Raw genomic sequence first — 13,493 nt, 5'->3', positions numbered from 1 at the left:
TCTGAGACTGGATCCTTCCATCCTCCTAGATCCCACAGAAGAAAGATCTCCAAATACTGAAGACATGTGTGAATGGCATCCAACAAATAAGTTCCCCAGATATTTTTAAGGAGCTTATTTAATTTCATTTAAAAACACATACCAAACAGTGTCATATTTGGGTCTTTTTTGTGGGATCTTTCTCGAGGAATACTGATTAACAGTACAGTTGGCCAGAAACTGGTAAGAGGGAGACTTCCATGTTCTATTTAATTTGCTACCATTTTGACACCATTTCATTTAGCCAGCATGTACTATTTTGGGAATTCAAAGGTGGTCTGAGAAAAGTTCCACCATTATGAACATGGTTTTGCTTGAATCCCCATTACTTTTTTTTTAATTATAATTTTAAGGTCCAACAAAATGCATTTTCTTTTTTATTTAGTATTTTACCAGACTTTCCATAGATAAACTATTTTTTTTGTTTTTTAATTTAATTCCAGTTAGTTAGCATACAGTGTTATATTAGTTTCAGGTGTACAATAGAGTGATTCAACACTTCCGTACATGACCCCGTGCTCATCAGGACAAGTGGACAAGTGCCCTCCTTCATTCCCATCACCTGTTTCCCCCACCCCCACCCTCTGGTGATCATCAGTGTGTTCTCTGTAGTTAAGAGTCTGTTTCTTGGTTTGCCTTTTTCTCCCCCCTTTGCTCATGTGTTTTGTTTCTTAAATTCCACGTATGAGTGAAATCATATGCTATTTGTCTTTCTCTGACTGACTTACTTCACTTAGCATACCTCTATTAGCTCCATCCATGCCATTGTAAATGGCAGGTTTTCGGTTTTTTTTAATTGATGAATAATAATCCACTGTATATATGTATATCACTTCTTCTTTATCCACTCGTTATCTATCAATGGACACTTGGGCTGCTTCCACAGTTTGGCTATCGTAAATAATGCTGCTGTAAACAAAAGGATGCATGTATCCCTTTGAATCAGTGTTTTTGTATTTGGGGGGTAAATACCCAGTAGTGTGATTACTAGATCATAGAGTAGTTCAATTTTTAACTTTCTGAGGAAATTCCATACTGTTTCCACAGTGGCTGCACCAGTTTGCATTCCCACCAACAGTGCACTAGGGCTCCCCTTTCTCCGCATCCTTCCAGCACCTGTTGTTTCTTGTGTTGTTGATTTTAGACATTCTGACAGGTTATGAGGTGATATCTCATTGTAGTTTTGATTTGTATTTCCCTGATGATGAGTGATGTTGAGCATCTTTTCATGTGTCTGTTGGCCATCTGGCTGTCTTCTTTGGAAATATGTTCATGACTTCCGCCCATGTTTCAATTGGATTATTTGTTTTTTGGGTGTTGAGTTGCATAAGTGTTCTACATACTTTGGACACTAACCCTTTATCAGACACATCATTTGCTAATATCTTCTCCCATCCATAGGTTGCCTCTTAGTTGTGTTGATAGTTTCCTTCACTGTGCAGAAGCTTTTTATCTTGATGCAGTCCCAATAGTTTATTTTTGCTTTTGTTTCCCTTGCCTCAGGAGACATATCTAGAAAGAAGGTGAAAAGGCTGATGTCAAAGAAGTTACTACTGTGTCCTCCTCTAAAATTTCTATGGTATCAGGTCTCACATTCAGGTCTTTCATCCATTTTGAATTTATATTTGTGTATGCTGTAAGAAAGTGGTCCAGTTTCATTCTGTTGCATGTAACTGACCAGTTTTCCCAGCATCATTTGTTGAAAAGACTGTCTTTTTGCCATTGGATATTCTTTCCTGCTTCACCAGAGATTAATTGACCTTATAAATGCGGGTTTATTTCTGGATTTTCTATTCTGTTCCATTGATCTGTGTCCGTTTTAATGCCAGTACCATACTATTTTGATCACTACAGTTTTGTAATACAAGTTCAAGTCCAGAATTGTGATGCCTCCAGCTTTGCTTTTCTTTTTCGAAGTTGCTTTGGCTATGTGCTGTCTTTTGTGGTTCTCCACACATCTTAGGATTGTTTGTTCTAGTTCTGTGAAAAATGCTGTTGGTATTTTGATAGGGATTGCATTAAATGTGTAGATTGCTTTGGGTAGTATAGACATTTTAACAATGTTTGTTCTTCCAATCCAGGAGCATGGAATGTTTTTCCATTTCTTTGTGTCCTCTTCAATGTGTTTCATCATTGTTCTATAGATTTCAGAGAACAGGTCTTTCAACTCTTTGGTTAGGTTTATTCCTAGGTATCTTATTTAGGGTCCCATCATAAATGGGATTGATATCTTAAATTCTCTTTCTTCTTCATATTGGTGTATTGAAATGCAACAGATTTCTGCATATCAATTTTATATCCTGCAACTTGACTGAATCCATTTATCAATTCTAGTAGTTTTTTGGTGGAGTCTTTCGGGTTTTCTGTATATAGTATCATGTCATCTGCAAATAGTGAAAGTTTTACTTCTTCCTTGCTGATTTGGATGCCTTTTAATTTCCTTTTGTTGTCTGATTGCTGAGGCTCGGACTTCCAGTACTATGCTAAATAACAATGATGAGAGTAGACATCCCACTCTTGCTACTGACCAAAGAGGAAAAGCTCTGTTTTTCTCCATTGAGGATGGTATTAGCTGTTTTCTAATATACTTCCCTCTTAGGACTGTCTTTGCTGCGTGCCAAACGTTTTGGACCACTGTATTTTCATTTTTATTTGTTTCCATGTACTTTTTCTTTTTTTTAAATATTCTACTTATTTCTTTGAGAGAGAGACCATGAGCAGGGGGAAGGGCAAAGGGAGAGGAGGAAGCAGACTCCCTGCTGAACAGCGGGCCCATTGCGGGACTTGATCCCAGGGCCCTGAGATCATGACCTGAGCCAAAGGCAGACCCTTAACCGACTGAACCACCCAGGCAGCCCTCCATGTACTTTTTCATTTCTTCTTTTACTTTCTGGTTGACACATTCATTGTTAAGTAGCATGTTATTTAACTTCCAGGTATTTATGATCTGTCCAGATTTTTTCTTGTGGCTGATTGCAAGTATCATAGCATTGTGGTCAGAAAAGATGCATACTATGGCTCTGATATTCTTGAATTTGTTGAGGTTGGTGTTGTGGGCTAATATGTAATGTATTCTGGAGAATGTTCCATGTGTACTTGTAAAGAATATGTATTCTGCTGCTTTAGGATGGAGTGTTCTGAATACATCTGTTAGGTCCATCTGGTCCAGTGCGTCATTCAAAGCCATTGTTTTCTTATTGATCTTCTGTTTATACAATCTATCCATTTTGTAAGTGGGGTGTTGAAGTCCCCTACTATTATTGTATTATTACTGATTAGTTCCTTAACATTTATTATTAACTGCTTTATGTATTTGGGTGCTTCTTTGTTGAGTGCATAAATATTTACAATTGTTATATCTTCTTTTGGACTGTCCCCTTTATGATTATATAGTGTCCTTCTTTTCTCTCATTACAGTCTTTGTTTTAAAATCTATTTTGTCTGAAATAAGTAAAGATACTCCAACTTTCTTCTGACATCTGTTTGCATTATAGATGATTATCTGTCCCCTCACTTTCAATCTGGAGGTATCTTTAGGTCTGAAATGAGTCTATAGACAAACTCTATACAAGGTTTTGCTTAAGCTGTATTCTACATCCTGAAACTTTTCTTTTCATCAATACTTATAGTCTTAGGAAATTCCATATGTGACAATGTGGAATTTGTGACTTACACAATTTGGCAGATATCACTTAAGAACTAAGAAAGGGAATGCTTTATTAGGGCTCCTTCTAGAAATAATTTCTCAGCTCCTCCCCAGTGAAGACCTCTGAATCAACATGTTTGACTGTCTGCAAACCATTCTACAAAGAACAGGATTAAGGAGGCAGAAAAATATAGTTTTTACTGGTAAGGAACATCCAATTTATTTTATAATTTCCACTTGCCATTGCTTGAGACCTTAGAGGTGATCTGGTCAATGTTGAGCTTTTTCTACATTTCTTGCCCTCAAATTCTCCCCAGAGTGTTAACTCTCACGTGAGTGTGACTTTTGGTAAAAAAGATTCCCCACATTTATAATATTCATAAGCTACTGAAAATAGGGTTTTGGCCTGACTTCAAGCAGAGTGCGAAATGAAGAAAGTCTGAGCTGATCCCTGAGTCACCTACATGGTAAGAAAAATATTGAACAGACTGAGGGGTTGGAAGTACGACAGCAGTGACCGTCCCTGACTTGTCCACTCAGCTAAAAAGGGGTCAGCCAATTTTTAATTCAAAGGCTGGATAATAAGTATTTTCCACTTTACTGGCGACACAGTCCCTGTTGTAACTGGTCCGCTTTGCCACTGAAGCACAGAAGCAGCCACAGTCCACACATACATGCTTGGAGGTGGCTGGGTCCCCATACGACTTTACAGGAACCTGATGAATACTATTTTCTGGGCAAAAGAACACAGCTCAAGTCACGATGATAAGTACGTCAGGATCACGCAGACTAAGAGTGGCTTTCACTCTAGGAACATCCTAATCATGGCTTTTTTTTTTTTTTTCCATTTTCCAAAATCTACATGCCTGTCCACACTTAACCCAGAACACACAAGAATCTACAGAAACAGCTGGGAGAGCTCAAGTAGTCCAGATGAGCCCTGGCCTTCCCACCGCCACCTCTACCGTGGATGAAAAGACAAGCTTTTCTGTAAATTCTGTATTCTGAAGGCTGCCCCCAATTACCCACCATGCCCTGCTACCAGTGTCGTTAGCCTGATGTTAGGAACAAGCTCCAGAGTACTGCTAAATCACAGCAACAGTGAGCATTCCAGAAAGAAAATGCCAAACGTCTCAGCTGCGGGGCTGAAACCAGCCTCTCTGACTTCTAGAGACTTTCTGCCTTGGTCCTTCGGCTCAGTCCCTTCAGGACGTGTTTGTTGCCCTCATGTCACACATCTCCCATGCTGTTTCAGGCAGGAAAATCCATTCTGTCAGTGTTAGACAGTTCTTCGAGCTCTATCCTGTGGAGCAAGTAGGAACCAGCACTTAATTTTAGAAGGCTGACTGCCCAGAGCAAAATGTGACATGATTAGTTTGTGTTCATTAGTGTTGGCGGATAGATTCTGTCTGCTTGAGTTTGCAAAACAACCGGAAGTAAAATTTCACCAAGAGCTTTTTCCTTGAAGTTGGTGCCTTTCGGGCGACATCAGGCCTTATTTTTAGAAATCATTTTTCATGCTACATAGTTCTGGGCTGGATAGATCAGATGGTGTAAATGAGCCTGGGGGTGTTTTGCCGAAATCTACATGTGCTTATATTGTCCTGTCCGACTATTTCACTTCTCAAAAATATGTGTCAGTGGTCAGAAGGAGGACTAGAAAAGCAGATGTGGACAATTTAACAAAAGGTTCCTCCTTTTTCCTCTGATGGTAAAATAATTTCCTCCTCCCCTCCCACCCCCCATCTGGGGTCTGTGCTCCCCTCCTCCCAACGTATACTTTGTTCTTATTACTAAGCTCGTCTTTCTCAGGTGCTCCTTTGCTTCTCCTGGAAACTGGAGTCTTAAAAGAAAACAAGCATGGCTTTCTTATATCACTTATTACCACTTGTAATGTCCAATCTTGATCCTTCCTGCTAATGAAAAATAATAATACTAATAATTAACTCTCATGGGTCTAGAGGGACATGGTGGTGGCTTGAACAGATGGGTTATGTTGACAAGTGGTTAGATTAGAGCAATATTTAAAAACCAGGCGCTGGTAGGTCTTGCTGGTGGGTGCCAGAGCAAGGGGAGTCAGGGATAATTCCAAGCTCATGGCTCTGAGGTAAAGGGTGGGTGCCAATTCTTGAAGTGAGGGGATGGAGGAAAATTGAGTTTAGGATATAAATCACAGCTTCAGATATGACAATTAAGAAATGCTTATTAATCATCCAAGCAGCACTTGGGGCTGTGGAGGAGTAGATATGATCATGTGGGGTTTGACGGCACGTAACTAAGATGTCTGCTGAGATGCTGGACGGAGGAGAGTGACACAACTTCAGGAATCTTTGCAGCAGTCTCGTAAATTACCGGCTTCTCTAATTGCAAGAAATCGTAACCGCTTGGTTGTGTGATGCTTTTGTATGTTTTTCAGATTCTCATTAGGAAGCCTAAGAAATCATCTCTTGGAAACTCAGTGTAACTGTATCCTCCGATATTTTCTGGGCAAATTCCACTCACTTAGAATATTCTAGTACGAGCGTCGACCTGCTTAATTGGAAGTATTCTTGGGTCATCCACATTTGTTATTTCGAATTCAGTAGAGAACAACTAGATGTAACCTCTAACATGTTTTCTAGAATATTTAGTGCTATCTAGGCTGAAATTATTAGATCATGAGCTCCGGAGGCCTATAAACTTCTCATGCAAGGTGATGTAGGGTCACCTTTTGCTCTTTACTTTGGTAGGCATTTCTTTATCAATGGGTAAGAAATGTCCTCATTTCATGTTTCAAAAACATCTTAAAAGATGAAATCGTGTCCTTTTTTTAAAAAAAGATTTAGAGAGAGTGAGTGATTACAGGGAGGGGCAGAGGGAGAGAGAGAGAGAGAGAAACTTTAGGAGACTTGGCACTGAGCATGGAGACGGGGGGGGGGGGGGGGGGGGGAGGGGCGCAGTGTCATAATCCTGAGGTCATGACCTTAGCTGAAACCAAGAGTCAGATGCTTAACGACTGAGCTACCCAGGAGCCCGGAAATCATGTACTTTTAATATTCAAAGGATAAGCACAGGGACACCTGGGTGGGTCAGTCGGTTAAGAGTCTACCTCTGGCTCAGGTGGTGATCTCAGGATCCTGGGATGGAACCTGCATCAGGCTCCTTGCTCAGCAGGGAATCTGCTTCTCCCTCTGCCTGCTGCTCCCCCTGCTGTGCTCTCTCTCTCTTTGACAAACAAATAAATAAAATCTTCAAAAAAAATTAAGGATAAGCACATTTATGGAAGCCTTGACTATTTGTAGGCGAATTTAGAATTGGTTGGATAGATTTTTCTTTTTAGCAATATGTCCATCTTTCACATAGCAACATACAAATGTTTCCTGTTCTACTCCCTGGACATCAAATGAATTATATTTTCAGAGGAAACTGACTATACAGCTCTCTGAGGTTGTCCTGGCCCATGTGACAAATTAGGCCTATAGCTAAAAAAAATCTCAGAACCGTCAAGTCTTCTGCAACATAACTTCATTTCTTCCATATTCTCCTGGGAATGGGTGGTCGAAGTCCTGATTTATGATTTTGTGTTTAACACTGTTAGGGAAAAAATGTGCTAGACAGTGGTAAATTGAGATGATTTTGCCCAAGACTATCACAATAGAGGAGGGAGATTTATTCAACTCCTAGGAAACAAAAGGCAGGAGGGGTTTTAGATGCTGAGGTAGGCGCTGGGGTGAACCAGTGGGAAAATGCTGGAAGTCTTTAGCAGGCAGATTGGTCCACATGCATTTGCTATTTTGTATTTACTGACTTGAACCTCCTTCCCTCCTGGAGAGACTGGGAGACAGGGGTGCTATCTTTTTTGATGATTACAATTCAAAGGCATGGCTCTCAGGTTCTTGAGAAAAACACTCCAAAGTTGTGAAACCAGCAAGAGACTGAGAGAAGATCTACATCACAATGGGCCAAGAACTAATTTACAATTGCAAGTTTTCTAAAGTAAATGCTTTGGGGAAAGGGAGGGGAGGGGCCTGCAGTCACGAAGAAATCCCTGTAAAGCTGGTCAGGCTCTAGAGAACCTAAGGCTGGCTTGCCCAGCACTTTGTATGCCCTGTACCTGCGAGGTGCAGAATTCTCACTTATAAAAGGGGGAAATTAAAACACGGTACAATTATTTGTTTTTGGAGGTAGAACAGGAAGAGCTGTTGTAGCTGATTATCTTAGCCGTATAATTTAGGCGAGTGGGTTAGTCTTCCTCCTTTTCCTCAGACTGCTTAAAGTAACTTGTTGGAATTGGAGTTACTGCCCGGGACTGACGGCCTTCGGGTTTGAAGAGTTCTCCAGGCCCCAGAGAGTCAAGCAAGATAAATTCTTGGAACTGAATGGCCTTTAGCAGTGACTCAGTTCAGAGGCTCTGGAGTTCAGAGAGGCCCCGCAAAGGCAAACAGTCTGAGATGGGAGGAAAGTCAGAAATAATCATAATCATAATCATAATCATAATCAATACTGTATGTGCTAACAGAAGATTTTTTAATGTATTTATTAGGTTGTTTGACTTCCCTGCCTCAGTTTCTGATCTTTACTTATTTACCTTATATAAATGAGGATGATAATAGAATATACTTCTCAGAGTTATTGTGAAGGAAATGAAACCATACATATATGAAATAGACTCTCTGCCTTATAAGGAATAGCAGGGGAGACATTAGGAGAAGGGGGGAGAAATCGGAGGGGGAGAGGAACCATGAAAGACTATGGACTCTGGGAAACAAACTGAGGGTTTTAGAGGGGAGGGGGGTGGGGGAATGGGCTAGCCCGGTGATGGGTATTAAGGAGGACATGTATTGCATGGAGCACTGGGGGTTATACACAAACAATGAATCATGGAACACTACATCAAAAACTAATGATATACTGTATGGTGACTAACATAACATAATTTTAAAAATTAAAAAAAAAAAAACTTATGGTCATTATTCCTTGGTGTTTCACATCTGTCCCTCCACTAGACGTCATTTCCTTACTGCCCAGTGCAAAGATTGAGTCATCTCATCTTTGGATTTCTAGTGGTCAGTGGAGGGCCTCGTAAGTATTTGATAACTGAATGACTAAATGAACGTGTGAGCTATGCCGGCCTTCTTAGAACATGTTTTATAGGCTAGTGGTCCCCAAACTAGGCTGTTTATCAGGATCATATACAGGTTCCCACTGGCCAGACCCAAGGTGCGTAGGCAGGATCGACTTATTCATGTTCCGAAGGTTTAAAGCAAGGAGGGTAGCCTAAGGCCTGAGAATTGCCAAAGTAACATTGTAGGATAGGCTATTTTGGACTTGATTCTCTGGATGATGGAGCTACAGATGGATTTTAATTGGGTATGAGGCACATGAGGTATTAGGGAGAGTCTGGGGTCACGCCTACGTATCTGGCTTGGTGCCAAGCACATGGTAGCTTCTCAGAAGATACTTTCTGAATGAACGGAATCATACTTATCATTGAAAAGAATGAGGAATAAGGTAGATCTCTATGCACTGATAGGGAAAGGTGTCCAAGATCACTCTTAGGTGAAAAGAGCAATTTCAGTCCAGTAAGTATAGCATATTTCCATTTGTATTTGGAAAAAAAAAAAAAAAGTATGTGTGTGTTTGTATGAGTGTGGGGGGATAGAGGGCAGATGGAGGGTGGATTAGATGTATAAATATGTTAAAGAATTAGAAAGAAACTCTTTAATAAAGAGTAGTTACCTCTTGGGGGTAGAATCAGAGAGTTGGGCCGTTTATACTATATATTTAAACATTTTAATTTATACTATGTAATATAATTCATATTATGTAAGTATACTTTGTTTTACGTAATCTGCATTGTATGAATTTTGTATCAAAGTGCTTACATTACTTGTGTGGTGGCGGTGATGATGATGATGACGGCAGGATAAAGAAATTCCTCAGGTACTTCAGATGTGTGGCCAGATTTGAGACTGGCCTGGAGTATAGTCTACTTAATGATGGTTTCAGTTTGCATTCTGACGAGGACAGCACGGGCTGAGAGTGATAGAGGACGGAATGCGATAGAGCTTGTCCTTCCTCCCCAAATCCATGTTGGTTCTTAGAACGTCCGCTTTTTTTATAGTTCATACTTCAGTAATATAATATGTGTTATACATATAATTTATAAACTTGCTATATTATGGTACGAATTCAATTAATTCTATATTCCACTATGGATCAATGAAAACCGTATTTCAGATATTTACATTCATATTTTTGTAGATTTGGTACCCTGGCTTCTAATGAAAATTTATATTAGCATTAAATTTTACCATTAGATAATTGGCGTATGCCAATTCTAATCTCCATGTGGTTTTATACTATTAGATAGCCCTCTTCATTGTTCTTTAAATATTTCAAATGCTCAGGCTGTAGCTCCCAGGACCGATGGGAGCAGGTGGACTAATTCAGGTAATATATAGAGATGTGGAGGGAGCAGCGTGTTCTGATGAATTATGCACCCTGTGTATTTGTTACGTGTGTTAGTGTCATTGTGCTAGCTGATAGCCACAGGAAAGACAAAAGCGCAGTTCCTGCGCTGGAGAACTCGGGGTCTAGAAAAAACAAAACACGCGAATAAGTCATAAGGTTACAGAGGACAGAAATTCTAGGGGAGCACAGAGAAACAGAGAATTGGATTGGCCACTGTAGGGCATAGTGGGGTTTCATAAAATGACTCAGTTAAGGAATGGCATTCCAAAGAGATGAAAAAGTATATATAAACTCAGAGGTACAAACAAATAAAATATGGCACGTTTGGGAATCCACAGTGAGTTCAACATGGCTGGAACTCAGGGTGTTGGTTGGGAAGAGCTGGACCTGAAGTGAGCCCTGGGGCTACGTTTTTAAAGACCACGCGTACCATTTCTAGAATTTTGATTGTCCTGTCAGCACTTGGCAGCTGTTGGTGAGTTTTAACTGGAGAATAAACATGACCGGATTTGTGTGCTAGGAAAATGGCTCCGGAAGTGTGGGTCGTAGATTAAAGTGGGAGGATTGGAGGCACCCAAGGGCCAGTTGACTCATTTCAGGTAGGAAATGATGCCTGTCCGGAGTCAGTGGTGATGGAGCAAAACAAGAGCAAGCACGTGCAGGGACCCTCAGGAGGGTGAATCAGCAGGATTTGTACCTGATTAAAGACAAGGAAAGAGTCAAAATGGACTCAGATATCTGACTCAGTAACTGGATGGATCTAAACTGTCAAGTCATGGGAGCAGAGTGGAAAATAGTCATTAGGTTTCCATAGCATGTGGGTGGGGAATGGAAAAGAGGAGAGATGGTTAATGAGTCAAGAATAGGGGCGCCTGGGTGGCTCAGTCAGTGAAGCGTCTGCCTTTGGCTCAGGTCATGGTCCTGGAGTCCTGGGATCTGGCCCCACGTCAGGCTCCCTTCGCAGTGGGGAGCCTGCTTCTCCCTCTCCCTGTGCTGCTGCCCCTGCTTGTGTGCGCTGTCTCTCACTCTCTGTCAACTAAACAAATAAATTTTTCTTTTTAAAAAAGGGAATAGTCGAAGAAGTTGCTAAAGCAACCTTTAATAGTTCCTGGAAAGGCGTGATGTGGGTCGTAGGCACTTACAGAGCACACGTCACACAGGCACTTGAACGTGAAGGTCCATTGCAGCGTTATTTGTAAAGCTACAGTGGAAACAAGCCAGATGCCCCCCAACAAGTGAATGGATAAACAAATTCTAGTGTCTCTAGACCACGTAGTACTAGTCAGTACGGAGGCGGACAGACCAGCGGTACACACTGCACCTTGGACGAAGCTCGAGCAGAAGGGAAGCAAACACGAGTGTAAACTCCTTGGAGCCATGCATACGAAATCCCGGAAAATACAAAGTAACCAATAGTGACAAAACAAACGTGTGGTTGCCTGCGGAGGGATGACAGAGACGATAAACTGGACTTGAGGGAAGTTTGGGAGGCGGTAAAGACATTTATCATCATCATGGGTGCCTATGAATATAAAACTCATCAAAGTTTACACTTAAATATGTATGTCGTAGCTCAACTTGACTTCAATAGAGCTATAGAAATAAGGGCAACAACAACAAAAAAGTCTCCCTTGGGGTGCTTGGCTGGCTCAGTTGGTGGAGCATGCAACGGTTGATCTCGAGGTTGTGAGATCAAGTCCCACGTCAGGTGTAGGGATTACTTAAAAAAAAAAAAATCTTAAAAAAAAAAAAAAGTCTCCCTGAGTATTCAGTGCAAAACAGAGACCTGCACCAAGATACCACCTCAAGAAACTTCAGAACCTCGACAAAGAGAGGACGCTAAAATTAGTACAGATAAAAATCAGGCCACAGGGTCACAAAGGCTCAGAAATAAAAGCATGACAACCTGGGAAACAGTGAGGCAACGCTTTCAAAATTCTGATGGACAGTGTTTGTTCTTGAATCATGAAACTATACCTAGACAAACTATTATCAAGTGGTAGGGTAGAATAAAGACATTTTCAAAAGTGTGTAGCACGTAAACGTTTATCTCCCATTCACCCTTCTGAGGAAGATACCACAGTGTGTATTCCACCAAGCAGAGTGAGGAAAGCTTTGGGTGAAAAGAGTTGGCACGGTACGATCGCTGAGAGTTCGCACGCTGCTGGCAGGAGACCCCAGCAGAGCAGCGGCTGTGCCACAGACGGGAAAGGTCAGAAACCTTGGGACACCTGGGTGGCTCAGTCAGTTACACTTCTGCCTTCTGCTCAAGTCATGATCCGAGGGTCCTGGGATTGAGTCCCACGCAGGTCTCCCTGCTCAGTGGGGAGCCTGTTTCTCTTCTTCCCTCTGCCGTTCCCCCTGCTTGTACTTGAGCTCTCTCTCTCTGACAAATAAATAAATAAAATCTTAAAAAAATAAACCGTAGTAGAATGAAGGCCTCCAGGAAGGATGCCACCAAGAAAAAGATGAAATTAAGGGACTCTTGGATGTGTGTAGACATACTGAGTGGAGATGTACCCCCTGCAGGTGAAGAATGTGTGGGTGAACTTGTGGTAGGAACACAGACAATGTAGAAAATCAGAAATAAAACCGCCAACTTCAGGGAAAACAAAATTGTACCATAGGGTATGCTATCGCTCCCCTGGAAATAATATTTTATATGGGTCATAAAATTATAAAAACAGTATTAATTCATCCTAAATGTTGTCAGGGGATTGGAGGAAGAAAATGATATATGGGTTTGTATAAGGATAGGGCATAATACAAATTCCATGCATAATAAAGTATTATGTAAAATGCAAGAGATAACAGCAGCAATCCATTGTCTGGGAACTTGGAAGTATCTTACAAAATAAATAGAAAAATCTTGATAATTATAACTAGTTATTAAAAGAAGATAATTACTAATTATTAAAAGAAGGCCTTTACACTTCTATTTAAACTATGAAAAAGTAGCTTTGATTGATTACAATACATTAAGGGACAGTGTGTAAGGGTTAGTGTCCCAAAGGAAAAAGAAGTCTAAGATAGGTGATAAGATTTGCTAATTGAAATATATTAGATTCAATAAAATCGACACCAGTATTTTTTTTTTAACCAACTAATCACCAAAGGCATGGAAGAAATAGAGAAAGTTAAACTTTTCTATATTCTCTTTTCCACATGATAGAAAAGAGGGTGAAGCGCTGAGCCGGGCTATGATATGGATGAACCTTGAAAATACAGTAGGAGAAAGAAGTCAAACACAAAAGACCATGTGTCAAATGACTCCATTTGTGTGAAACTTCCAGAACGGGCAAATCCATAGAGACGGTCCGTTATCAGTTGCCAAAGGCTGGCAGAAGGCAGAACA

The 13,493-nt window shown here is 40.7% G+C and overlaps 1 protein-coding gene across 2 annotated transcripts in view; it reads left to right on the top strand.

The window, feature by feature from the left end:
* The window catches only part of PRKG1 (protein kinase cGMP-dependent 1), a 1,185,830-nt gene that overhangs the window by 937,096 nt on the left and 235,241 nt on the right, over positions 1-13,493 (top strand). The window lies entirely within an intron of this gene.

This window comes from Ursus arctos, unplaced genomic scaffold, assembly GCF_023065955.2.
Source record: "Ursus arctos isolate Adak ecotype North America unplaced genomic scaffold, UrsArc2.0 scaffold_7, whole genome shotgun sequence".
NCBI lineage: Eukaryota > Metazoa > Chordata > Mammalia > Carnivora > Ursidae > Ursus > Ursus arctos.
The sequence above is the reverse complement of the archived record's forward strand: the minus strand, read 5'-3'. Positions and strand labels throughout refer to the sequence as shown.